Source organism: Chiloscyllium punctatum, chromosome 6 (assembly GCF_047496795.1).
Source record: "Chiloscyllium punctatum isolate Juve2018m chromosome 6, sChiPun1.3, whole genome shotgun sequence".
Classification (NCBI taxonomy): domain Eukaryota; kingdom Metazoa; phylum Chordata; class Chondrichthyes; order Orectolobiformes; family Hemiscylliidae; genus Chiloscyllium; species Chiloscyllium punctatum.
The window spans coordinates 52,294,794-52,321,743 of NC_092744.1; the positions used below are offsets into that span (position 1 = coordinate 52,294,794).

The 26,950-nt window shown below is 39.5% G+C and overlaps 1 protein-coding gene across 5 annotated transcripts in view; it reads right to left on the minus strand.

Moving 5' to 3' along the window:
- The window catches only part of veph1 (ventricular zone expressed PH domain-containing 1), a 286,670-nt gene that overhangs the window by 153,361 nt on the left and 106,359 nt on the right, over positions 1-26,950 (minus strand). The gene's annotated exons all lie outside the window — the stretch shown is intronic.

The window sequence follows — 26,950 nt, forward strand, 5'->3', positions numbered from 1 at the left end:
TGTACATCAAATGCACACCCCTCATCGATGCACCTAATCACCTCCTTCGAAAAGACAATCAAATTTGCTAAACATGAACTCACCCCCCCCACCCCACAATCAACCCCAATAAAGCAATGCTGACTATCCTTGATGAATGTATGTGCTCCAAGTGGAGATTAATTCTGTTCCTTAGAGATTTATTTTTCTAATAGTTTTCCTGCCACAGATATTAGACTCACTGGCTTGTAATTTCCCAGTTTAACTCTAGCATCCTTCTTGAACAATTGGAGCACATTAGGTGTCCTCCAGTTTCAACTCAGCAAAATAGGCGACAGCCATTTCTCAGGGTGATGCCCTGACTACAGTCAAAGTGCCTGGTGTAAAATCTAAACAAATCTTGGCAGTTAACCAATCGCGGCCATTTTCCATAGCATTGCCTCCACTAATGAAAATCCACTCGTCAACCAGTCAGCACTCTCATCTCAAATAGTATAAATCTTTAGTTAAAAATCACACAACACCAGTTTATAGTCCAACAGATTTAATCGGAAGCACTAGCTTTCAGAGAGCTGCCCCTTCACCAGGTGGTGAAGGAGCAGGGCTCCGAAAGCTAGTGCTTCCGATTAAACCTGTTGGATTATAACCTGGTGTTGTATGATTTTTAACTTTGTACACCCCAGTCCAACACCAGCATCTCCATAGTATAAATTTTGATTTTCTCCTTGAATTGGTATTCTGGTGAATTGTCCCTGATGAGAGCAAAATGAAAAATTTCAATAAAATGTGTCTTTTTTCAGGCAAAACTAAAATACAATACTTTGAAGAATGGCCACTCTTGGAAATGTAGCAGTTAACTTGCCTATAAAGTCTCACGTGAAATAATGGCCACAAAAGCTATTGTAGGTTTTAATCGAGGGACAAATGTTGGCCAAGGGACCGAGAGTTACTTTCCCTTTGGGTGTATTAAAAACTGCCAACGGTAACAGCAGTGAGTGCAGGAATTTCATGAATTTGGCCAGCCAATGCTGCTAATGACCTGAGAATATTGGAAAATGCAGTCTAAGTTCATTCACAAGCCATAGCAACACACAAGAATTAAACCTGTGACATGCAATTTAAAAATGTAGCATTATTTGCCAAAATTACAAATAGTGAATCTCTAACAGATAAAAAGTAGTTTTTCTTCCGCAATACAAGAAAATTATATGTAACAATCTTTCTCTGCTTCTTTATTATCCTTTCCCATGAATACAAAGTTAAATGTTTGTTGCATTAAGTTTGACAGGACTTTGGTGTGAAGCTAAACAGCAGTCCACCACTTTGTACAAACTATTTGCTGTGAGATTCAGATCATCATCTGTTTCTAATATAGCTGCAAAATTGTGAAGGAGGATTGCATCCATTGCTAAGTGATTTTGATGGCACAGAAAAGAATATTTTAATATAATTATATTGCATGAACTATGTCATAAGAGGCATCTGACTGGTGAGATTTTTTTAAAATCCAAGATAATGTAAGGCATGTGGTTCTGTGTGCCACTGAGGGGAACACTTACTCAACTCCATCTCTTACTGTCAGCACTACATTAACTTCAGCACCTAAAAGCCAGCCTGGTGCTGGGCTGCAGAGTTACCTATTCACCAAATCATTCCTCAGATTAAGTTCTATTCTTTATGTCTTTGTCCATCTCATTTTAATTCCTACTTCCATTAGCTATGGTAAGGGCTGCTAAAGGGGTGAGATACCTTCTGAGTCTCGATTAAACCACTCTTCATTTTTTCACTTCAGTATTTTGCTTTAAATCATCTTGATATTTTTAAGACATGCGTTTTCTTTTAAACAACCTCACCATTAGTTTGAGCTTTAGGTTTATGCAGATTTCTATTTAATATTATTCCAATGAGTTGGGAGAGGAAAATGTCTGTTTATTTCAATCTGTGTAAAACCAAATAGTAAGCATTATGTAAATTATTTAAAAAGAAGAAAATCTAAATTAAAATCTCTCCACTTGTATTTGAGCAGATGTTATGAAAACCGTCAGCACAGGATTCTCATAAATCAGATAGAGTTTAACCAGATCAATTGTATTGTACTTTTTCAAAGGAAAGGTTAACTGTAGTCTTTCCTCTGCAGTCTTTTCACTAGGTACAGTATATATACAGTCACTACAGTATTCACCAAGATGTATGAGACATATACAGTCCGGTTCTGTACTAGTGGAGAAAAATACCCCAATATGATAAATAAGTTTCTTTGTGACTTAAAAACAATTAACTAAAACCAACCAATCAACTGATTGAAAGGTTTGATCATTTACTAATCACTTCAAGAACTTCTTTGAAACTAGAGATCAGGAAATTGTGTAAACTATTAGATATTAACAGAGTTCTGTCTTCCTCAGCTTCATGGGATAGAAGACAAAGGGACAAAATGGCTTCTTGCTCACATATTTCTGCTACACTACAGTCTCCATTTTATTTTATCTATACTCAAAAAGAATCTTAAACCAATATTTTAGAATGCTTGAACAACAGCCTGTATTTAATTACAAAATTGCATAAAAACACCCACCAGCAAACACAGAATTCCAATCGGAATTTGTTCAAAGTGCCCATGGATGAGTTAAAAGGAGAACTGCATAGTTCACTAACAATTAACTGAGAGAAAGTTAAAAAAAAACCCCACAATGTGGCATTCAGGATTTACAATGATTAGAATCTCAACAAACTTCTTTATAACTTGGAACCGTACTTAAAAGATTAAAAATTTAAACTTCTAAAGGAAGAAAACAAATTCAAAAATATTTCCAGCAACACACTTATTGTGAGCATACTGTACTGTGTGGAGTCTGTACATTCTCCCCGTATCTGTGTGGGTTTCTTCTGGGTGCTCCAGATTCCTCCGGGTGCTCCAGTTTCCTCCTGCAGTCTGAAGATGAACAGGTTAGGTAGATTGGCCATGCTAAAATTTCTTGTAGTGTCCAGAGATGTGCAAGCTATATGGATTAGCCAGAGTAAATGCGGGGGGTGGGGTTTGGGTGGGATGATGTTTGGAGGGTCAGTGCAGATATGATGGGCCAAATGTCCCTCTTCTGAAATGTAGGAATTCTATGATTCAACAATGGGACCACTTCCAATGTACCTCAAAGAGAATGACTCAAGATATTGCATCAACCAGTGACTACAGGCAGATACATTTTTTTGTACCATCAAGCTTTCACATGGAAAACAAAGTCAAAGATAAAACTAGTATTGTCAGGAAAAATTTCGACATAATTTAAAACTATGAAAATAAACCCTCTTTTTAACTAAAGGTCTGGTTAAAACTGTTCCAACAAATTTCAAAAGTGCTATCTGTTAATCAGAGTCTTAGTTCAAATCACAAGTCTTTATGTTCTTTGTTGCAATATTTGAGTATCAAATCTCGAGTGGACTAGAGGTTTTTAATTAATGTGTTCAGCTGTGTTGTGATACCATTGGAGCAGGTGGGATCTGAACCAAAGCCTGTGGTTCAAAAGTACAGTTACTACCACTACATCTAAAGGACCTCAGACTATAGGTTTTAAAGGTATTTTTCCAATCAATCTGTTCAAGCATATTACAACATACCTTGGGAGCAGATGAGTCTTGAACCTAGCCTTCTTAGCTCAGAGTTAGGACTATCACTACACCACAAGAATCCCCACTATAGGTTTTACAGATATTTCTCCCCAACCTGTTCAGAGATGTCACGAAACACCTCTGTTGCAGGTGAGCCTTGAACCTACTCTTCCTGGTTCAGACACTACCGTTATCCCAAAAAGAGCCTCTATAGATTTTAGAGAAATTGCAAGATAATTGAGAAGTTTTAGTTTTCTGTCCTTCAGCCAATTTTTCAGATGCATGCTGTTACATTCCAGTCTCCTGAAGTTGTGTAACTGGTGTCGTGAAGAGAAATTGTGAAACCCCTATTGTCATTTATCTATCCAATTGGCCACATATACAAAATATTTCTGGCTGGATTTCTCTTACTGAAATAATTTGCTTGTGTTGAACACCTGATTTCAATGACTGGACAGACTTGTTCCTCTTTTGGATGGGAAATCAGCAATTGCCATGTTAACAAAGACCAGCTGTTACAATCGGCCAAATCTGCCTGCTGCTGTTCCACATGGATACACAGTCCACTTTACAACATATCAGGAGTTAGAATCAAGCTCTGTCTCAGACATTTTTCATTTGTTTAAGATCTGTAGCAACATGTCCTGGAGATTTATCTACCTTGAGAATCACTAATTTCTATTCAGAATCACCGCCTTATCCATCATTATCCCATAACTTCCTTCATTGCTGATTCCATTTTCATTTACAATAGCTGTATAAAGTGGTTAATATTTCCACCATTTAACAGTACACAAAAATAAAAGCAGGACTAGACTATATGACCTGTCAAATCTATTCCAACATTCAAAATGATCATAATAACCTTAGGGTTAACATCCATTTTCCACCCACTGTGAGATGAAAAATCATACAACATTTTTGAAAACTTGGGTCTGAATTTTAACAAGTGTCAGATAAATATCAATTTTGTGGAACTTCATGGAGGGTTTCTCCCTGGGATCCCTAACATGTCACTTCATTATAGAAATACAATGCTTCTTCAGTGTTGTGGGTGTGCTATTATGTGCTCACTTGTGACAGAAGTGTTTCCCAGTGCTGAGATCTGCTGGGATTTGTGCCACAGCCACCATATTTAAAGCTGGGCTGTACACCAGTTCAAATGCTACAAGCCAAGAGTGAACAGCTTGGATAGACTGCCCCAGCAATGGCTGACAGAAACAAGTTGGTATCCTGATTTGCTGACAGTGACCTGATGTCCTGACGGATGCCATCCTCTTTCCTGTCCATCGGCAAAGGAGGCCACACCACCAGACCCAAACAGTCTGATCTGATAACCATCTGACTCAGCAAGAGTACATGCCACACTCCTCTCTCTGCTACCTTTACCGTCACTCACTTTATACTACACATACCTCCTACCCAAGCTCATGGTGTATCACTTTCACTATTGGATGCAGCATCCTCCTTCAAAGGCACCCACCCTCCCTATTCCCTCAGACTACTAACCCTTCCTGGCCTCTGCACTTCCCACTCACTCACGTGTCACACCGTCACCATCTTTCAACTTGCACCAACACTAACAGCTGTGCCGGCCACTGTGATCTCACTCAATCACTCCCTTTGTCTTGCTGCAAGAGGAATGTCTCTTCTTCCTCAGGCAACTGAGAAAATTTGGCATGATAGTGAATACCCTTGCCAACTTTTATAGGTGCGCCATCGAGAGCATTATGTCTGGATGGATCACGACCTGGTATGGAAATCGTACCATTCAAGATCAGAGACAGTCACGTCTCCATAGCTGGCAGGATAGAAATCCTCTGGTCCTCTGGCACTTAGTGGAAACCAGGCAGATGGCAAGAGAGGGCCCCATGGTGTTGACCATTAATAACATCAACAAAATATACAAGCTGACTCAGGAGCAGGTGTGCTGAAAATATTCAGGAATCAGGATCAGAAGTTAGAGGAGTCCACTGACATTGTCAATAGGGTGCTGGTTCTGACATCTCTTTCCTTGGACAGGTTGGTGCCTGAAATAGCGACCCTGGTTCTGCACGCTCAATGTCTCCCAGATTTGTTTTTTTATTATGCATTCACAGGATGAGGGCATCACTATCAAGGCCAACATTTATTACCCCTCCCTAATTGCCCAGAGAGTAGTTAAGAGTCAACCACACTGCATTCTCTATTTGTCCAGATACAAGCATCCAAGCATTCAATGGCATCTTCTGTTTGTGCTGTAGCACAACAAACTCACAGACCTTACCTGCCATGGGAGCCTTACATAGAGGGGATATCTGACAGCCTTGGTCAGGCTCAGTGGAAGAAGCTGTTGCTTTGTAGATACAGTAGGCTTCATGACGTGATATTCAGACCATCACTTCTAAACAGAGTATAGTGCCACTTCCATCTGCACAGCATTCAAGGGAGGAATGAGTGACTGCGGCTCTCCAGATCTTTCTCTGCATTATAACAGTACATTTGGCTGAAAACTCCATATTAGGAGACTGTATCACTTGCATTGGAAGGTGATGGTGCTCCTGTGCTGTCAGACACATATATTCATCATCAATATCTGGGGATATCCATGCCAACCACTGAGCTGTATCATCCCCCCACCACCGTCAAAGTTAAGGCGGTTGTGACCATTGATCACCCCTGCCCTCACACTAACCTATGTCTCTCCCCTTTGTTTGTTGAGTTACCTCTCTTTGCAATTATTATCCTGACTGCATCCCCACACTGACTTCCCCAGCTTCTCTCTCACACAAGCCATCCCTTGTAATCCTCTTTGACCTTCAGTAACAGACTCCCTGAAATAACCAAAGATTATTCCCCAATCAACTTGGAAGGATAGCCTAGCTTGAGTGATAACTGATCAGATCCCTGATACTTGTGCAGCTCCCCAACAGACTTACTGCTACTCCTTGGATAGGTTGTGCCTAACCTGTAGGACTGACTGCAGCCCACTCCCTGGACTAAATTAATACAGAACCCCTGACTTGTTCAAGCCTCTGAATGGAGATTGGACAATACCCTCGACTGACTGTGCCCGTGCTCCCATAACGTTAACTGCTCCCCTTTGATTTTAAGACCATTTAATTATAGCACAATTCAATGTGCTTGGTGCACAGGCTGCTGGCACCTGGTACAGGTATGGCATTGATGTCACATGATGCCACAAACCTTTATGTTTGCCACCTTGAGTGACCACTGCTGACAACCATGACAAACTGCCCCACTTTGTGCCTGTGCTTAAAGGCAAGGCAAGACTCAGCTCTGAGTCAGGTGTCTACATGCAAAATGACATGGCAAGGTAAGGTTGAGGAGCTGTGAGCATCTAGGTCAGCACAAAGTGAGTGAATGCTAAGGAAGCAAGTGAAGGGCCCATTCCAATGAATGAGAAGGGCATCTGGCCCAGTGTAAAACGTGGCCTCGCAGCAGCATTACAATGAAAAGTGTTGGTGAGGTCCAAAGTGCAGTTTTGATGCAGTGAACTGTATTGCCAGTGGGTTGGAGATGTGCCGTGATGACTGGTGAGGCTGATGCTTGTCCGATTCCCACCAACTTGGACAAAGGATGCAGGCAGTCAGTGTCCATGGAGCATGACCTGAAATGTAGTGGAATTCTGACCAAATGGAGACCTAGAGGAGCAAAGAGCAAGCTGGAGACACCAAGTACCCATTCAAACCTTCATGGTGAGAATTGTTGCTGTTTAGTTTCTCTCCACTACCTGGGAAAATAGTATACTGCTATAAATGAAGCACTCAAGACTTTTACCTCAGCCATGACGGTTTTGTATACTGTTATACTAACATCGTCTTTTTCTCTGACTGAACTTGCACATACTGTCTGCCTTCAAGATTGTACTGTCTCACTATGATATTGACTGTCTGTCATTAAGCAACAGCAGTTTTATTTCTACCTTTATTTCTAATGTACCAGACAACTCTGTACTACTCTCAGACTCAAATACAAAACTAAAACAATGTCCTTCCCTTCTTAAAATACACCATTTGGAAATCCAAATCAAACTTGAAGCTACACACACTTCCTTCACTTTAGAATACTTGGGTGGAGACTCTCCCAGTCCCTTAAAGACATGGTGAAAGCGGAAAAAGGCAAAATATTGCTTTGATGAAAAACGCAGAAGCAGAAAAACAGCTGAAAGCGGAGTATATAGAAAACCCATGTGTCTGCTCTGAAAGTGTTTAGAAGTTGCTAAGAAGATCCAGAAACCAATTACATATCAACTGAGCAAGAAACTTCGACATGGAGACAGATTGACTCTTCACTAAGGCTTGCATATTTGTAGGGTTTTCACTGAGGGTAAAAGGGTCAAATTTTTTTTCAGTATTTTATTAAGACTGTTCCAAATAGTTGTTGTGTAACATAGTCACTGTTTCATTTTCCTTTTGCAAATAATAGACTTCACTTTTATTTTAAAAAGTTAATCGATAGCCTCTTGTGGATATTTTCAGTTTCACCACATGATAAACAAATTTAAAGCTTTTTACGAGCCAGACTTCACTCAAGAATCTGATGAGTCCAGTATTACCGGCAGCTGAGATCATGACACATAACAGCCCAAACATTTGTCAATCCCAAGCCTTGAACATATCAATGGTGGTGCATTCACAACCCTCTGGGGTAGAAAATTCCAAGGATTCATGACCCTTTGAGTGAAGTAATTTCTCCTCATCTCAGTCTTAATCATCATTTATCCTCTATAAATGCATTCCATCCTTCATCGATGAGCAGTCATACCCTCTTCCTCTGTGCAGCTCCTCTATTATTTATCCAATGCTTACAAAAGATCCATTTCATTTTATATGATCTGCTAGATTTTTCAAGTTCAGTTTTAAATTTCCTGCATATTTGCAGATATTACAAGATGTTATTTGGCATCATTAGTCTCATTTGATAAATTCCTTTTTGGTTTCAGGTTATTATTATTATTTATTGCTCTTCACTTGTTATTGTTAAACACAGAGATGAGCTGAAAATTACGATTAATCAAGCAACTAAAACATTTACTTAATGATAGTTGAAGCTTAACACTGCATTTGTAATGAGTGAATGGAATGAATTTTGTTGAGCTCTTCCTTTTAAACTATTCAGTTCTGAAATCTAAGTTCTTCATTCTTTTCTCAAAGATTCACCTTAGTTTTTTTTAAATTAATAAACACAAAATTAAAACTACACTGCACGATAAATACTGCAGACAGCTAAATACTATTCGGTTCCTTTTCAAATGTATGTTGAATCCAGGTAAACTTTTACACAGCATATGCACTGAAGCCTGCTTATTGTATTGAAATTTTGGATGTGTGATTCAATGAAAGACTCTGAAGAAGAAATAGTTTGGAAATGTTCAGAGAAGTTCAAATATCTTGAATCCATTTGAGAGTAAGTTATGGGTTTTCTACTTGTTCACCACAGAGAAAATCTAAAATTCTATAAGTTCATGTAAGGTCTCACGTGTATGTTGACAGAAATATGCTCAAGGGAGCCGAACATTTAACTGTGTCAGATTGCTATTTTCCACGTTACATTTTTCTGCAGGGCAATGAAATAGCAGCTGTTCAGTGGGGCAAGGGAGGCATTACTTTTGCACTGGAATGAGATTTTGCACGAATGAAAAAAATCCTGTTTGTGATTGAAGTTGAACAAGAGACGTTATAATGGTTGTTGACAAATTTATATTTTCATATGTAAAAGGATTTCCTAAATATTTACTGAGATACTTATCTTTAGACATCACAGCACAAGTAGCAACATGAACAATTCAGTTTGGAAACAAAGCATTTCATTGGTCCAATCCAACAAATGAACTAAGGGGTTGAAGAAGTAAGGATCATAACTGGATGAAACACAATTGCTAACACAAATTTAAAAGAATCATCAATGACTTGTATTTACATTGTATCTTTAATATAGTAACATGTCCCAACATTGCTTTATTTTCGACTGTCAGAACAAAGAACTGCGGATGCTGGAGATCTGGAAAAAAAAACAAAAACAGAAGAAAACGCTGCAGGTCTGCCAGCACCTGAGAAGCTAATGTTTCAAGTCCAGTGACCCTTCTTCAGAACTACATAGAGAAGGGAAGGTGGTATTTATGTGGATGGAGTGGAAAAGGAGTGAGAAGATAAGTGGAGAGCAAGACCGGAGAGAGAAAAAAAAGAATAGGCAGACAAAGAGATTGTTGATAGTAAGCCAGGAAGAGGAGAAACTAGATAGGTGATAATGGCGACTATGAGAAGTTGAAAATGAGTTGACTATACTCAAAGCAACCAACTTCATGATAGGACCTAGGGTTGTGGGGTAAACAGTTTGCAGAACACCTATATTCTGTCTGTAAAAATGGCCCCAAGCTTCCAGTTGCTTGCCGTGTTCACCACCATGTTACTATGCCAACATTTCTGTGTCGGGCCTGCTACAGGTCTCCAGCAAGGCTCAACAAAAGCTGGAGGAAGAATTCCTGATCTTCCATCGAGATTCTTATAGTCTTCAGGACTCAACACTGAGTTTAATCATTTCAGAGCATGAAAACCCCATTCCTGGTCTCTTACCTCCTCCACAATTTTCTAATGTGTGAATTTATTATACAAGTCTGAATTTCTGGATGCTGACTCAATTGTTTAATTTCACTGCATTTGGATGAAATGATAATTTCACTTTGAACACTTCTTGGATATCACAATGGTTTCCCCAAACTTGCCTCAATCTGTCATCACAGCAGCCATTGTAGGTCTGTATTTACCTTTTTTTTTTAAATGCCATTTTAGCCTACTTGATGGAAGTTAAATATCAATAGTCTGGCATGTTTGTGAAGGGCGGTGGTACTGGTAATATCACTGGAGTAGTAGTCCAGAGCTCCAGGTTAATGTTTTGGGTACAAGCATTCAAAATCCACCATGAAATCTGAATTCATTAAAATCTAGAATGAAAAGTTAGTCCAAAGATGACCATGTAATCATTGTTAATTGTTGTAGAAGTTCATCTGGCTTACTAATGCCCCTTAAGAAAGGAAATCCGCCATCCTTACTTGACCTGGCCTACATGCGAGTCCGGCTGCTCCAGACTTCATGCTGCAGCTGTACAAGACTCTGGTGCAGCCGCACTTGGAGTATTACAAACAGTTCTGGTCACCGCATTATAGGAAGGATGTGGAAGCTTTGGAAAGTGTTCAGAAGACATTTACTAGGATGTTGCCTGGTATGGAGGGAAGTCTTACAAGGAAAGGCTGAGGCGCTTGAGACTGTTTTCATTAGAGAGATGAAGTTGAAAGGTGACTTAATTGAGACGTATAGAATCAGAGGGTTCCATAGGTTGGACAGTGGGAGCCTTTTTTCCTTGGATGGCGATGGCTAGCACGAGGGTTCATAGCTTTAAATTGAGGGTGATGGATATAGGACAGATGTCAGAGGTAGTTTCTTTACTCAGAGAGTAGTAGGAGCATGGAAAGCACGGCCTGCAACAGTAGTAGACTCACCAACTTTAAGGGCATTTAAATGGTCATTGGATAGGCATATGGACAAGAATGGAATAGTGTAGGTTAGATGGGCTTCAGATTGGCTCCACAGATCAGCGCAACTTTGAGGGCCGAAGGGCCTAGACTGTGCTGTAGTGTTCTATGTTCTAAGTTCTAGGTCCACCACACTGTGAACTGGTGCACAGAGCCAATCAGTTCTAGAGCATTTAAGGAGGGACAATAGATGCTGACCTGGCCAGTGATGACAACATCATAATAAAGCAGTTAAAAACAGAGATTGTCAGCAGGTCTGACAGCATCTGTGGAGAGAAAGCAGAGTCAAATTGTACAAACCTTTTATGTTTTTCACCAGCAACCTGCTAAAATTCTCACAAGGCAGTGGCAAGATGCCAATTGACAGAGATTAATGCTTGATAAACTCCATAGCTCCACTATTCAAATGGATCATGTTTGATCCGACATTGCTCACATCTTCTTTCTGGCTCTTTCCCCATAATCCTTGATTCCTTTACAGATTAAGAATTCACCTATCTCAGTCTTAAGTATACACAAGGACTCTTCCCCCATAGCTCTCTGTGACAAGGAGTTCCAAAGACTCTCAGTCTTCAGAGAAGAAATTCCTCCTCATCTCAGTCTTAAATTGGTACCCTTTTACTCTGAGGCTATGCTCTCTGGTCCTAGCCTCTCCCATGAGGGGAAACAATGTCTCAGCAAGTACCATGTCAAACCTCTGAAGAACCCTTTCTTTTTGCAAAGAGATCACCTTATTCTTCTAAACTCTAGCCAGTAGAATCACAAACTATGTGCCTTTCAATCTCTCCCTTCCAGGGATTATCCTCGTGAACCTTCTCTGAACTACCTCCAATGAAATATTTCCTTAAATTAGGGGACCAAAACTGCTCCCAGTCCTCCAGAAATGGCCCCACCAGCACTTTGTACAATAGCAGTAAGACTTCCCTACTCTTAAAGTGAAAACCCCTTGAAATAATGGCCAGCATTCCATTCACCTTCCTGATTACCTGCTGTCCCTGTGTGCGAACTTTCCCAAGTTCCCTTCCGTTGCTGCTTTCTGCAGTTCTCTCCACTTCAATAACGCAGTTCTACCTTCTAAAATGAACAACTTCACATTTTGTCGCATTATGATCTAGTTGTCAATTTAACGCCCACTCACTTAACATATGAACATCTCTCTATAAACCATTTGTATCCTTCTCATAACTTTCCCTTCCACTATTGTTTGTGTCATTTGCAAATTACAGTATGTTCAAGTCATGAATATATTTTGTAAACAGTTGCGGTCCCAGCACTGACCTCAGTGGAACTCCAGTGGACATGGGTCACTAATCTGAAAAAGAACACTTTCTCCCCAGTTGCTGTTCCCTGCATGAGTCAATTCTCTATTCATGTCAACATATTACTTTGGGCTCCTACTTTATGACTTAACCTTTTGAGGTACCTCGTCGACCATCTTTTGGAATTCCAAGTGCAAACATCTACTGGTTCCCCTATATTCACTCTAGTTGAGATGTCAATGAAAAACTTGAATAAATTAGACTTGATTTCCCTTTCATGAAGCCAAGCAAACACTGTTTGATTAGATTATGATTTTCCAAATATTCTGTAATTACCTCCTTAATACTTGATTCCAATATTTTTCCAATAATAGATGTTAGGCTAATCACTCTATAATTACCAACTTCTTGCCACCCTCCTTTTTTGAATAGGGCTGTCACATTAACAGTTTTACGATCCTCTGGTACTTCTCCAGAATCCAATACTTTTGGAAAATCCACTATTTCCATAGCTTCTTCTTTTGGGATACAAACCATCAGATCTTATCTGCTTTTAGCCATTAGTTTGTCTGATATTACTTCTCCAGTAAGGGTTGAAAGTACAACATACCTCATTTATTCTCAGTCACTCATGATACCAAACTTGCTAAACAAGCTCGACATTAGGAATATTTGTCAAGGATATCAGGATGAGCACCCATCAGATTCACCTCGCTGCTTGCTCCAAATGACATCCATGTTAGAAACTGAAGACTAAAATGTTCCATGGGCAGTGGCCACATGCACCCAACATTCAAGGACATTGGCATCTGACCTGTGCCAGTCTCTAAGAACCCTCATGACAGATTTCAGACCCACTTAGAGGACTCCTCTGCATTTCAATGCTTCATCTCAGGCTGCACTGGCAACTATCATTCTTATGTTGCAAGAAACTCACTGTGTGGGCACACACCCAGCTCAAAAACCATGTCTGGACCACAGTTGATGCCTGAGTTCTTCATTTGCTCTCAGTGTTCACTCACTTTGAACCTACCTCAATACCTGCCTTAAAAAGTCTTGCCTTGCTTCTTTGTGTTTTGCCCCCTCAACCAGATAAACCAGACTCATATTACTGTTGTCTTGCCACGCTATTTAGCACAGATACAAAGCTAGGAAGCTCATCACAATTGTCAGCGAGACTTAGTCAAATCAAAGACTTCACTCACGCTCCCAGTATAGTGAGTCAATGGCAGCTTCTGTTACCAGTCCAACCCTGTTCAGGGTAGTCAGAGCCAGGATCTTCTCCTAAGAGGTGAGGGGACAGGTGATGGACAACATACCACACATTTTGACTATTTCTAGAGTGTTTATGGACTGTTATCCTCGTGGAATAAGAGAGGCGCAGATATTATGGAAGATAAAAGTGGATGACGCAGTTATTACTATTGGTATAAGTGAGGTGGTGCTCCGAGAGAGTGAGTAAACAGTGCAGAAGGCATGCCATGATAGTGTGGTCAGAGTTTGGGGTCAGTGAGGGTGAGTTGGGAAGATGCTGCAGGCAATAGAATGGTAGAACAGGAGTCTTGCTGGAAAGTGGCTACAATAGCAGAGATAAAGTTGACCAGAAAGATGGTGACACTTAAGTTAGTGGAGTGGAGAAGACATTGACCGTCTTCCTTCATTCATTCCTCCAGAATGTTTAGAGTGGTTTAACATTGGTGGTAACGACAGACCAGGCTAGCATGGACTGATGTCATGTCCTCCACTGCTGGTCCTGGGGCTGGCTATAGGATGACCATTAGGACCACATCTGCCATGCCCAGAGCAAATACATCAGCAACTCGGCAGGGGAGTTTTGGATTGGTCACACATGTCCAGCTGCACAATCGATTCTAAAGATGGTGCGAGCAAATTCTGGTACATCCATTAAGTGACTGTTTGTTTCAGGATTGGCAGATGGTAAGATGGAGTGGAAATCAGATGTGAGAGACGCCATGGTGTGGCATTGGTAGATAGTCAGGTGTGTTTGGAAGAATACAGGAAGAAATTCACTCGGCCTCACTGTAAGAAACCCTCCAAAACAAATCTCAACACAAGCTGAACTTAGTCAAAAAAGTAAGATTGATCCTTATATTTACAATAGTTCTCTCAGGTGGCCCACAGAAAAATACTCAGTTCTTGAGTTTCTTGGTACTTTGAAAATGTAAATTTTTCTACAAATCATGTACAAGGTGCTGAAGTCGTAGGCCAGGCTAGCATTTACTGACCATCCCTAAAGGCCATAAATTGTGTTATTTTGCAGTGGATTTCAGAGGGATGTTAAGCAACAGCTACACCACTGAATCTGGATTTACAAATGGGTCAGACTGAGTAATGGCGAGCAATCTCCTTCCCTGCAGGATATCAGCAAACAAAGACGGGTTTGAAATTTCATGGTCACCATTACAGAGGTTACATTTTTTTCTATTCAGACTGATTTAATCAACTAAATATAAATTCACCAGCTGCTGTAGTGGGATTTGAACTTATATTTCCAGATCATTAGTCCAGGCCTCTGAAACACTGGTCCAGTACCATAACTACTTTGCTACTGCTTCCTATTAATCATTCCATCAAGCCTTGGCAAATGGAAAACTACTTCATTACTGGCTGTACTAAAGAACAGGAAATATTCTTAATTCAACTCCTTGTTATATTTAAAGAAACATATCAATGTCTTCATACAACACTGCTAAAGAGCATATGATACACCCGTATAAATGCCAATTTTAAAAAAACATTACAAACAGATGTTTGATTTGCAGATGGATTTCACTGATAGTTATTTGGAGTTAATTATTCTCAATAAACTTAACCGAACCTTGAGCTTACTGATATTCAGTTTACTAAACTGATGTATTTTTCTGTTGATATATTCCTGTCCATCAGCTATAAATAATCTTACATAATCAGTTTAGACTCCTGAACAGTATTTCTCCTCCAGATCACCTCAGTTATATAAGGGCTGATAAAACAAAGACATAGTTTCAAAAATGAATAGGTAAGTATTAACTGCACAATATTGGCAACTGAATGGGAGATTTGAGCACGAACCTTAGGTCCTTGATGGCATGGCACCAATAGTGGAATTATTGCACAAGGGTAGGAAGGGAAGGCAGAATATAGTACATAAATACTAGCTTCAGTGGAACAGGGAGGTTAGGAATTGATGGATGGTGGTGAGACAGAGGGTTGGGCTGGAGGAGGTTCCAAAACTATAGCAGTGTATGTCCATGGAGGGATTTAAATTCAAAAATGGGGCTATGATGTTATTAATCACAGTGATGTAGATGTTCAAAGTCAAAGGATCCACTACCATACAGCTTTATGTTGTTTCAAATTCTGCAACAGATACACAACCAAAGCTGTGTGTTCATCATTAAAGCAACTTCAGTGGGAATTTTATTGGAACAAAAATATTATTTATAGTTTATAATTTTTTTTTGTCTATTACTAGTGCATGCGCAATATGTGTGGGATATGGTGAGAGACAAATATCCTTGTTCACAGCATTAGGATGGGAAACATTGCAGCAAAGGAGTAAGAAAAATAGGTGAACCATATTCTGTAAAATACAAAATAGATTGGTGGAAGTTGACAGAATCAATACATGAAATCTCCAGCAATAACAAATCAGGAGTTGGTCATCTCCACAAACTACAAAGAATATTTGTTTCAAGACAATGTATCAGCATTCTTTTTTCACATGGACAATCTAGCAATGGCACAAACTGCCAAGGGAAATACTCTCAGTTCGATTTGGAACATTTGAGAATCTTCTTTAGATTATTTCCATTTATGAGATTTCATTATTAGGACTACAATTTCAGAAGGTCATGACTGGTTTAGCTAGTGTTACCCACAGTAATGTTGGCCAGGTACAGATATTCATTTATAAAGCAGATACAGTTTGGATATGCTCTTACATGCAGATACACTAAGCAATTGGAAGACAAATGCATGTTAGTCATTACTGAAATGGGGAAAAAAAAAGTCTTGTGCCAATTGTACAGGATTTTGATGAAACTACACCTAAAGTCTCCATATATAAGAAAGGATATGCTTGCATTGGAGGTGGTACAACAGAAGTTCACTAAATTATTCAAAACAGATTCGTAATGACTAAATGCTGAGTAAATTACACAGTGACTCTGTGGTGTTTAGAAGAATGAGAGTTGATCTAATTGAGAATATAAGAATTCTGAAGAGCCTTGATAGGATAAGTGTTGTGAGACTGCTTCTACTGTTTGAAGAACCTAAAACACAGGAGCACAGTCTCAGGATGAGGAGCCTATCATTCAGGACTGAGATGGCAGAAATTGGTTAAGTGATAACCATTTTACTGGAATCATGTGGTAGGGAGTCACAGGTCAGGATCACAGATTTCCTTTTAAAAAGGACGTTAGTGAACCAGTTGGCTTATTATGACAATCAATTATTGTTTTATGATCACCATGACTGAGAACAGTTTTACATTCCAGATTTAATTATTGAATTTAAATGTCACCAGCTGCTACAGTGAGACTTGAATCCATGTCTTTAAATTACTAGCCCATTGTCATCCCCATCAATGAAATGGAATTGGTCTGAGCAAAACACACAACAATTTTGAATGAGTCAAAGTTCAGAATAAGCTGTGAGGCTGAACAGAAAAGAGCTTTAGAATAGTCAAATCTGGAGGAGACAAAGACAAAGGGCTTGGTTTTCATGAAGTTGAAAAGACTCCATGGAAGCATAAACATGCTGGCCAGGCCAAATTACTGCATTTCCTAGTCCTGGCATCCTTAATTCTCACCAGTACAGGTTGAGGGTACAGATTGGTCCAGGTTGTGAGATGGTACCCTGCACTGTCCACCTGGCAGGCTCCACAACAGAGTATGCACATCGTAGCTCCACACAGTTTTCATCAAGGTGAGTGAGCTTTTAAAGGTCTTGACGTTCACAACTCCTCAGAACTATAGTGAACCACAGACTGGATGAGAGAAACTTTTGATTAATGAGCTCAGAAGTCTTACTAATGGCTTCCTCCATTCAAGTCTATGTCCCTCCACTGAACCTCATTGTCCTATTATAAACGAGGCTGAGTGGGTGTACCATGACTCTAATCCCATCACTCCACAGCTCTCCATCACAAAATAAAACACTTTTCCCAGTTACCAAGATGATCAATTAAATATCTTGTCCTTCTTAAGTTTTAAACAAAAGATCTATCAACAAGTTTTCTTAATAAACCCTGTTATTTACTATCAAAACAAAACATAGTCAATACATTTGCAATAATGGTTAAAATAAAGTTAGTAATATAGACATGTCAATGCTTGTCCATTCAAATATCCTGGAAACATACACACCTTCTCCTCAGTAAGAGACAGGAAAAGAAAGACTTTTCTGCAGACACCGGTCAGTAGTTTACTCTTGAAGGGTCTGAAGGGATTAATATTGCAGAATGCCTTAAGGACCACTCACATGATGATATCATACAGACTTGTTAGGGAAACAGCTTCAGATTTCAAAGGAATAAGACTGACCATCTTGTTCCTCCTCATAGTCTCTATAACAATGTCTATCATGTTTATCAATTTAGTCTTCAATTTCCACCCAGTTCTCAACTTGATTTGTCCCATCTTAGACTCTTCCCTTCTTGACATCTCTTTTTCCATTTCTGGGGATAGGTTGGCCACCAATATCTACTATAAACCTACTGGCTCCCACCGTTACCTTGACTATACATCCTTCACACCCTGCTTCCTATAAAGACCCTATTCCATTCTCCCAGTTCCTCCATCTCCATCACATCTATTCTGAAGATGCCAACTTTGTCAAGGGGCCTCTGAAATGCTCACCTTCTTCCTCAACCAAGGATTTCCCAGCACCATTGCTGACAGGGCCCTTAGCCGGGTCTGACCCATCTCCCACACTGTGGTCCTAACGCCCTCTCTTCCCCTTTGTCCTTACCTACCATCCCAGCAACATCCACATCCAGAGGATCATCAGCTGCCACTGGGATGCTACTAGCAGACATATATTCCCCTCCCCTCTCTTCCTTTTCAGTCTTCCGCAGGGATTGTTCCTTTGAGGATACCATGGTCCATTCTTCCTTCATCCCAACACCTCTCCACCCCACCACCACAACCCCATGGCACCTTCCCTGTAACCACAGAAGGTATAATACCTACCCATTTAGCTCCTCTGTCCACAGTATCCAAGGGCCCAAACATAACTTCTAGGTGAAGCAGCACTTTACCTGCACTTCACACAAATCTAAACTGCTGTATTCGCTGCTTACCATGTGGTCTCCTCAACAGTGAGGAAGTGAAGCAGGGACTGGGTGACTACTTCACAGAACACCTATGTTCTGTCTGCAAAAAAGACCCTGAGCTTCCAGTTGCCTGCCACTTTAACACATCACCCTGTTCCCTTGCCAACATCTCTGCCTCAGGCTTGCTGCAGTGCTCCAGCAAGCTCAGCACAAGCTGGAAGAATACCACCTCATTTTCTGCTTGGAAACTCAACAGCCTTCTGGATTCAATACTGAGTTCAACCACTTTAGGGCTTTAGCTTCTCCCATGTCCTGACCCAAACCCTCACACTCCAGGCCTTGTGATCACATCGTCTATTATCACACACAACCCATTGTTAGCCACTAACAGTCCCTATTAATAGCTATTTATCCTTCTAGTCTGACCGTTATCCACTCCTTTTCTGTCCAACTGTTCTTCTCTTTCTTTGAGCTCTATTTCTACCTATCATTTATTCCTTACCCCATACCCCACCCATTTATTCTGCATAAAATATAACATTTTCCTGGCTACCATCGGTTCTGAGGAAGGGTGTCTGGACCCGAAATGTTAACTTCTCTCGAAAAGGACCCGAAAAGTTGCTTTCTCTCCACAGATGCTGCCAGACCTGCTGAGCTTTTCCAGCACTTTTTGTTTCTGTTTTTGATTTCCAACATCTGCAGTTCTTTATGTTTATATTAAATATAACCTGTACCTAGCCACTAACAGGCAAATGGACTTAGAAAAGTATGAAATAGGAACATGAGTAATCAATTTGGTTCTTTTCTGCTATTCAATAATATCATGGTTGATCCATGTGTGCTTTAGATTCCTCATTCTCATCCACTCCGGAGAACCCTTGATTCCCCTGCCCAACAAGAATCTATACAGCTTGGTCTTAAAACTACTCCATGACCACACTTTCACTGCCTTCTGAGGCAGGGTTCATCTGGATCTGGTGACTTGACAGCACACAGCTCGAGCATTTTGCTCAGTACCACTTCCATCGTGATTGTAATTTCGCTAAATTCCCTTCTTCCTTCTACTTCCTGATTTCCTGAAATCTTTTTGTATCCTCTATAGTGAAGCCAGAGGCAAAATGTTAGTTCATTTCATCTGCTACTTCTTCATTATCTAACATTAACTGTCCATTTGCACTCTTTAGAGAACCAACACTCACTTTATTTCTTGTTTTCCTTTTTAAATACCTGTAGAAACTCTTGCTATCCAGTTTTTCCATTTACATTCATCTAGCTTCCTTGCATTTTAAAATGCCTTCTTCTTAATTAACCTTTTAATCATTCTCTGCTGTTCTTTAATATTCTGACCAATTGTCTGATCTGCCATTCACCTTTGCAGAGTAATATTTGCTTTCCTTAAGTTTAATGCTTTTCCTGTCTTCATTAGTTAGAGATGGATGCTTCTTATAAGAATTTTTTTAATAGTAGGATTACGCTTATTCTGGGTATTCTGAAATAGCCTCTTGTGTCGCAATGGGGTGAAACTTTTGTTTTGGCTAACTGTCAGTTGTGTCAAGTTTTTGGAGGGCTTTTCATTGCAAGAACGAGAGAGATTTCTCTCCCTATCTTACCAAAATCAGTGTACGGATTACCTACTACACCCCTATGGATTCTCTTACATCCAATTTCAGCCCCATTTATCGCACCCCATTCCCAGAACACCTCTTCACTCAGAGATATCCACCAAAACACCAGTCTTCCTTGAGCCCATGTCATTATCGAAAAGCTGCTATGTTACAAGCATTGGCAATCTGGTGTTACCCTTCACCAGCAAGGCATATCTTAATCATGATTGATACGCCCTCACACACACATCCCATTATTTCACTCTAGTCATTTCTTGACAACCATGCCATACTACCTTACCTGCCCCTAGCTACAACCCATCTAAACAGATTGCTACTCTGTCCCCAGTGGCCCGCTATAGACCCACATCATGTCGTTGTTCAAAAGAACATCACAAATAGGCAACCAATCAGAAAAATGCAGATGTGGACATTTGTTGACAGAATGCAAAAGGAACAAAAAACACAGCCAAACAGAAGCTGAACATTTCCCCCACAATATCAACAGATTTAAGCATTATTAGCCAAAATAATTAACAGTCAATGATTTTCTGCTGCACCCTACTCTCTTTTACTGGATCTGGGTATCAATGATATTCTGTTAGGTTTATAGTACCCGATATAGTTTAGCTCTGTCAGAGACAATTTTGGCATCATCCACCCCAATGTCCTCATCCTCTCTGGAAGACTGCTCCCATTACCCCAGTTCTTCTGCATCCAGGATAACATCTCACCACAGTCCAATTGAAGTCAGCACACCAAGATGTCCCTTCCATCATACTGTGACCTTTATTTCCTATAATACTATTTTCCTCTCTTACTTTGTCTCTACATGTTTATATCTCACATTTTTTCCACATTTTATCCATGACACACAATATTGGTTAAGATCCTCTCTCCTAGTTATGCGGATCATAAAAACACTGGCCGCAGATTGGTTCAGGTGTACATTATCCAAATGGTACATCCCCACTGGTGCCATTGGCCCACAAACAGGAACCCAGTTCTCCCATAAGAGTCTTTGAGCCACATATTTTTCTAATTTTATGAGTCTTTTGTCAATTTACATGCAGCCCAGGTAATAATCCAGAGATTATAACTTTTGAGGTTCTACTTTTCAATTTAGTGCCTAGCTCCTCAAACTTTCTGTATACAATCACTTTCCAAGGTCTACCTATGTTGATACCTACATGGACTATAAACATGGGATCATGTTCCACCCACTACAAGTTCCATTCCAGCCCTGGATAGAGGGCCTGAACCCTTGCACTGAACAGGCAATGCACCTCTTTGCTGCAGAGAATGGTGTCAATCCCTCTCACTATAACATCACCTATGACTAGAACAGCAGCAAAAACATTCCTTGTTGCTTCCCCCACTTGAATAGCTTCTTGTGTCACTGTGACATGGTCAGTTTGCTGATCCATCCTGCAGTTCCCAGCCTAATCCAAAGAGCCCACGAACCTCACGCCCATTGGTCAATTGCTGATGATGACATTCCTGCACTCCTGCCCTCTGGGCCCCCTCACTTGCCTCATTCATAGTCACATCATCTTGTCCCTGATCAAATAAGTTCAATTAGAAGATCTTTTCCAAAGTGGTGTGAGTTCCTCTTAGTACAATGAACCCAGGTAATGCTACCCCTCCCTGATATGTACCTTCTAACGGTATGTACTTAAATACAGCAGTTGTTCAAAGAGAGTTTGTATTTCAGGTGCATGGATCTTTAAAATGTCATGAACAGGTGCAGAAAATAATCAAGAAAACTAATGGAATGTTGACATTTATATCTAAAGGATTGGCCTATAAGAATGCAAAAGTTATGCTGCAATTATACAAAACCCTGGTTAGATCTTACTTGGAGTGCTGTGAGTAGATCTGGGCACCATACCTTAGGAAGGATATACTGGTTTTGTAGATGTAGATTTACAAGATTGATACCTGGACTTCAGGAGTTAAGTTATGAGTAAAGATGATAAAAATTAGGCTTATTTTCTCTAGAATTTAGAAGGTTGAGGGATGATCTGATCAAATTCTTCAAGATATTAACAGGAAAATAATGATAATCTATTTCCACTAGCTGTGCATTCTAGACCTAGGAGGCATAGTCTGAGAACGAGTGGCAGATCATTCAAGAGAGGTGTCGTAAAGCATTTCTACACAAAAAGGGTGATACAGGTTTGGAACTCTCCTCCACAAATGGCAGTGGATGCTGAATCAGTTGCTAATTTTAAGTCTGAAATTTCATTAAGAAAAGCTATTAAGGGATATGAGCCAAAGGCAGGTATATGGATTTAGACCACAGATCAGCCATGATCTCAAATGAATGGTGGAACATGGTCTAAGGGCTGAATTGCCTACTTCAGTTCCGAAGTTCTTATCTAAACATTTAAGGGGTGTAAAACATTCACCACTTACCAATGACTCATCATATAGTTAGTTCCTTTCTCTACAGTAGAGCAAGGATCCAGTGTAATCACTTCCAATTATCTAGCAGTAAACTGTGTCTTAATATAGAGAGAGGTGCCTCTTCTCGTTGGATTAACAATTGGATTTCCTCTACTGTCACAGACCAAGCATACTTTCTAAGTTACTACTCCAAGAGGGGAGAACTACCCCACAGTTGTAAGCAATAGTGCAGACAGCCTCATATAATAAGTTGGTTAGAAGTAAAGATTACTCAGATGACAATTACTTTGCTTGCATTTTTACAACTGGGACCAAGTTCAGAAGATCCATTTTCAGTACTCATCAGCCCTTTTGACTCTTATTATTTGCACCCTACCCCCAGAACAAAAACTCACATTTGTTGCCAATTTTGCTTGGAGAATTTGGGTTGAAGTGGGAAATTTCTCAATTCCCACTACACACCTTGATGAAAATATAGTTCATAATGAAGGTTTCAGTATTAGCTAAGTTGAGGGATATCTGGACATGGACAATGCAATCAGGCAGAAGTAAGCAGTCTTTGTGAAGGAAAGAATATGAAGTTAAAACATCGTCTCGGAGTTGAATAAGATTGAGGTTCTGAGTACTCTGTTCTAGCTCAAGAATAAACTGGAATCAATGGTAAGGATACTAGATTTGCAGCAAGGGTCAAAAATAGTGGCTAAGTCTTCGCAATTCTGAACTTGAGGAAATTACATTCAAGTCTGGCTGTTGAACAAACAACCGAACACCTTGATCAGCTGGGGAAGTGGGCTGAGAAATGGCAGAGATGTTTCAGAGATCAAACCAGAGAAATGCTGAAATGATGGATGCTGGATGCCTTCAATTTACAAACGGAAGCTGAGCCCATGACTGCCAATTATTTTATTCATGGAGCAGCATATAGATGAACAAAAAAAGAAGTGTCAAGGATAAATCCTAGAATGATGTAAGGTGAGCATCAGGGAGCAGGGAGAAAACCCATTGCTGGAAATGAAGGCATGAAATAATCTGCCATGCCTTTATCCATTGTACTAAAGTAAAAGGGGCTGAGCAGGTGAAATAATTTACATGTAATTGTGCCTGAAAGTAACATGACTCTGATCAACAGTTCAGCATCATTAATTATAAAACATACACAGGATGATGATCCATTAGCTTCAATTAGAAGATTACTCATATCGAAACCTTAGACACACTGCAAACGCTGAGATTTGGAAATATTAACCTCATTATGAAAATGATTTCCGACATGCAAACATAAATTGGATTATTGACAGTAACAGTCGGCTTGTTAGCAAACTACTCAAAGCTGTATTAGCTTCCAACACATAAAATATCCTTAAATGGTCTGTGTCATGATCAAAAAGCATTGCAGCAGATTATATTCTTGAAGTGAGAAAATGAAAATACTGCAAACTGGATAGAGGCCAGGTGGCTCCAACAAAGTTCCTGTCTTAAATCAAAGTGAGATTGCATTTCATCGACAGAATTCTCAGAAACCATTGACGTACAACAAACTATTTTTCTGTATTTTGGCAGTTTTTTCCGAGCTGAATAATCATCAGTATGAAATAATCATTATGAATGAATTATGCTATTAAACCTAAGAGCATAAAGCATGTCATAGAATCATGGAGTCATAACCACAGAATGTTTTATTCTAGGTTAAGGCAAAATAGCCAACATTTCATAGAAATTATTTAAATTACATCCATACAACCACAAGTGTAGAATGTAACAAAAATATGTAAAAGATTTCACTTACATTTAATACACCAAAAATAACTGGTTTGCTACATACATCTATTAACACTTTCATTGGTTCATAACCATGTTTCAACAAAATCTTTAACTAAGATTCCTAATCCATCAAAATTCTCATGATTTAAAAGTCGTATATTAATGTGGAAAAACATACAATCTTGTAACAAATTGTAACATTTGTCCTGTCATGTACATGTATTAAATATGATACTCAATCATTTTCATTTTACTGTTAGGGTAACCCTCACCTGTATTTTTTTCTTTCTTTGGTCCTCCAATTACTCTTAATATGTTCCAGTTATTTCATACATTTATCCCTGCCAAGGAACTCTGCCAAGATTTTCTATAGGCTGTTCTTCCTTTCTATTTTACTAATAATTTGCTTATTAATCCACTTGGGGTCACCTTTGTTTGGTATGAGGTTCTTGGTTTTGGGAAAGCATTTATTCTGCATGCTCAACATTATAATAACAAACATATTTCATTTGTCTGGATTAGTGGTGCTTGAAGAGCACAGCAGTTCAGGCAGCATCCAAGGAGCAGTAAAATCGACGTTTCGGGCAAAAGCCCTTCATCAGGAATAAAGGCAGAGAGCCTGAAGCATGGAGAGATAAGCTAGAGGAGGGTGGGTTGGGGAGAAAGTAGCATCGAGTACAATAGGTGAGTGGGGGAGGGGATGAAGGTGAGCTTCAGGGCAGAGGAAATGACCTGGGAGTTGCAGTAGGAGAGGGACTCCCTGAGATTCTTGTAGAGAGAGGAGGAAAACGTCTTCAAGGCAGGCATCCTTGCAAGAGGATTCGCAGTAGGGTTAAAATCAACTAGGTAAAAACAATGACTGCAGATGCTGGAAACCAGATTCTGGATTAGTGGTGCTGGAAGAGCATGGCAGTTCAGGCAGCAGTAAAATCGACGTTTCGGGCAAAAGCCCTTCATCAGGAATAAAGGCAGAGAGCCTGAAGCGTGTCATCTTCTGAATTGTTATTCAACCACCACCAGCAATCTGCTTCCTCAAATTTAATATTATTTGTCCTTTTTCATGTATGTACTTAACTCCTTGCCTTGGGTATATTTGTTTCTCAGATCACATTAAACTTTATCATTTCATAGTTGATGTTCCTCAAGGGTGCTATGATTTGTACTGCATGTATATTTGTTCAGTATTTTACCATTGCTAGGTTGAGATATTCATTGCCTCTTGTGGTTGGGTTGAAAGGAGATCATGCATTACATTTGGTAACTCTGTCTTTACTCCCTGACACCACTGATGTTTTATTATTATACATTAGTAGAATACCAAAATCAACCAAAGTAAATTTTCCTGTTCTCATATGCCTTTTCTATTGCTACATAGAGCAAACGGTCTTCCTTCTTAAGCTGGCCTGAGGCTTTATAGTGAGGCCTGCCTTTCCCTAATTGGATCCTTCGTATTTGTATGCCTCAACCCTATAACTTGAAATTCCACACGCCCTCCAACTTGATTTCACTTACAAAGTCTGCTTTACTTCTGTGCCCAGCTCTAAATCATTTAACACATGCTATAAACAGCAATGGCTCCAGTGTCTGTGGAACATTGCCATGTCACTGCAACTGCACAATCACAACCATATCTTATTTTCTCTACTTCAACTAATTTTTCAGTTCACCACAATGCCTTGTTTTTTATTTGATGCTTTCCTGACGTGCAGACTATTGATTGTGTATTAGAAATATAAAGAACCCTGTTGAAAATTACGTAGATATTATCCAGAGGGTCCATCATTGCTCTTCTGACCTATATCTGATCGTGGAATTTGACACTAATACTAAATGATTTAAAAAGATGGATAAATAAGTATACAAGTCCATAGTATTGATATTCTTTAAGTTAATCGGTAAAGGGATGTAAAGTAAAAATGTTTTGTAACTTGTATGAACCATAAGTTAATTCTACAAATCATCATACTTTGGTTCTGATTGCTGGACCAATTCAGCCTTCGTTAGTAGCTATTGTTGATCTTTCAAAGCTCCCTATAATATAAATATGTAACTTTTACACGCTGCTTACAATACCCTTCCATAAACATGTTAGAATTTAGTATATTCAGCACATGTTTTGGAAGCAGCTTTCTTGTATTCAAGTTCTTTACCTCAAATGGATAAATTAATCGATATAATTCTTAAGATATGTTATGTTTGTATGAGATCATTATCCAATACAGCGCAGAATGGATCCAATCATCATCAAAGGCAACTCATCTATCATTTGTTATGAGAATAAGAAACTACCCCGAGGTTATGTATTTAAAGCCATTGTTCTGAAGTAGTATTTTATGAACAGGGTAGGCTTACCCTAAAAATCAATTTAAATATTGAATTTAGTTAAAACAAATTCTTCAGAATTACCTAATTTAAAATAGATTTTCTAAACTTCTACACAATATTGTGCCTCTATGCTTATTAAATGTTACTTGTACATTATTTTGACACTCTAAAAGTTGAATGTCTGAAATTCAGTACATACTGA